The sequence below is a fragment of the Lepeophtheirus salmonis genome, unplaced genomic scaffold (genome assembly GCF_016086655.4).
Source record: "Lepeophtheirus salmonis unplaced genomic scaffold, UVic_Lsal_1.4 unplaced_contig_488_pilon, whole genome shotgun sequence".
In the NCBI taxonomy this organism is placed as follows: domain Eukaryota; kingdom Metazoa; phylum Arthropoda; class Copepoda; order Siphonostomatoida; family Caligidae; genus Lepeophtheirus; species Lepeophtheirus salmonis.
Genome location: NW_027294571.1, coordinates 6 through 2392, shown reverse-complemented (window position 1 = coordinate 2392; position 2387 = coordinate 6). Strand labels below are relative to the sequence as shown.

Here is a 2387-nt window from a genome sequence, read left to right as displayed (position 1 = left end):
CATTTCTGATCAAGCATATCCGTGATTTATGAGCTACAAAAATAATAAAATCAAATTCTGAAACCTTGAAACTTTTAGAAAAAGTAACATCTCACAAGTATGTAATAATTTAAAATATGTAATTCTAAAATTCTATAGGTCTCTCATCAACAAAATAGATTTTTTCTTATTAAAAAAGCAGTATACAAAAAACATTACATTACAACAAACTGATTCAAAAAGTAACCAGCAAAAACGCATCTAGATGCTACTTATGAAGCCATGATTAAGGATGAATATTATAAACATTTTGCTGGCTAGATCTTAGGTACATTTAATATATAAAAAGTGATACTCTCAGGATTCAGATGCATCTTGGGAGTGATGTCGAATATTATCCTAGGATTAAAATCAAAATATAGACTTCCCAAGAATTAGAAAAAAACTGATGCAAAGGAATTAATTTATACAAAAGAAATGGGAAATTTATTTATATATTGAACGCGCTCGCTTGATATTGTCTCATGTGGTTCAAAGTAATGCGTTTAAAAAAACATTGCATATATAAGAAAAATGGGTTGATATTAAAAGTCATTCAATTTAACAAAATTAGAAAGGAAAGATCAAATTAGATAACTAAAAATATGAAGAATTTTACGCAAATCCTGAGTTGTCTTTTGATTCTCGGACTCTATAGCTCAATGTTCTCCCACTGGCTATGGCAGTAACAACACCAATAGGAACAACAATGGAAGAAATACTGCAGGAAGTAGAAGCCGCAATGGATTAAGTGGAGGTCGCGTCGTCTTTGGTGGAGGACAAGACTCTTCATCCATTGGTTCTTCATCTCTTCTTCAGCAATTGATTTCAGGATCTTCTTCCTCATCTTTGGCTCTTCATCTACCTCCTCCTCTTCATCTCTTGGAAGAGCTGAAACTCAAGTTGGAAATGGATGCCGTCTTGTTACTCGAGTAATCAATGATGTGGACTTTGAAGAGGTCAATGATCAAGTGTGCAAGACTGTGAATGAGTAAGTAGATACACATTTAATTGTAAAGTAGTCAGAATTGTTATATTTATATGTTCTTATTTAACAGACGTGTATGCAATACTCAATTCGTCGATGACTGTCAAAACTATCAGGATCAAGTCTGTGAGACTGTTCAAAAGAGAGAGTGCAACAACAAGCAAGAAAGGCAATGTGAGGACTCCTTCAGAACTGTAAGTGAGTCCTACACTGAGATGAATGTAGAGATGAATCCGTGAGGGAATGTGAAAAGGCTTGGCAAGTGAATGGAGCTGGTGAAAAGATTTGGGCTGATGATCCTTCTACATGTATTCAAGTAAAGAAAACCAAATGCTCTCCTGTTTCCAAGCAAAGATCACGTCAAGTCCCGGATCAAAAAATGTCAGACTGTGAACGTTCCTGTGTCGAAATGTTCCTCAGCAAGAGTGCAGATCTGTGACAAAGCAAAGATGTGAGAAAAAGCCTGTAGAAGAGTGCAATAACGTGCCCAGGCAAAATTGTCAAAACATTCACAAACAAGTTCCAAAGCAGGTGACACGCCAGGTCCAAGTAAGGGAATGTAACGGAGGATCTGGTCAAATTGGAAATGGACGTAACCCCATTGGGGCAACAATAGTCGTAATACTCTTGGAGGAAGCGGCAGCAGTGGCAGCTTTGTTCAAGGAGGCCGAGGAGGTAACCTTAAAGGAAATAGCTCTGAGGCTCAAGAAACTCTGGATCTCGAAGAAACAGCAATAATAACTCTGGAAGCAATTTCCAAAAGACAACTGGATATTGAGAAATCCTTTTCTGTGATAGAAATTAACTTGTTATTTACAAACATATTATTTATGTTATTACGCTTACTTCTTCTCATAGAATACCAAAATATATTTCTAGTTTTTTAATTTAATTAATTGTGTACAATGTACTTTATTTGTTATTGATCCATGAAATCTCTACTCCATTATGAAGTTTCAAAGTTTTCCTTGAACGAATTTTTATTCACTCTTCCCTCGTGGAATTTGTAATTCGGATTCCAATATTTCTTGAGATGGATAATCAAGTTAGAAGTATATTCCCTGGATAACTTTGATCTTAGTTTAGTCTTGACTCTTTGAGAATATAGAATCCTATTCTTTTCGTTTTTAATGATAGAAGAAACATATTAAGCAGTACGAACTATCAAAGCAAAGGCACATCTAAATGACAAATATATCTTGCTTAGAATGACTGAATTGTTTGAATGCTTTGTTTTTTTATATGTTTAGGTTGATAGTAATAACTTAAAATATCTTATTTTATATTTTACATTCAGAGCCTCATATCTGAATCTAAAAGTAAATGGATCCCGTCATAGTTTCAACTCTTGAATATATTCATTTTATATATAGGTGAATAA

The 2387-nt window shown here is 34.2% G+C and overlaps 1 long non-coding RNA gene across 1 annotated transcript; it reads left to right on the top strand.

Moving 5' to 3' along the window:
- Positions 1-855: 855 nt before the first annotated feature.
- Positions 856-1898, top strand: LOC121131362 (uncharacterized). Its single transcript, XR_005869036.2, has 2 exons — positions 856-1009; positions 1077-1898. It is a non-coding gene; the product is annotated as an uncharacterized lncRNA (long non-coding RNA).
- Positions 1899-2387: the final 489 nt, after the last annotated feature.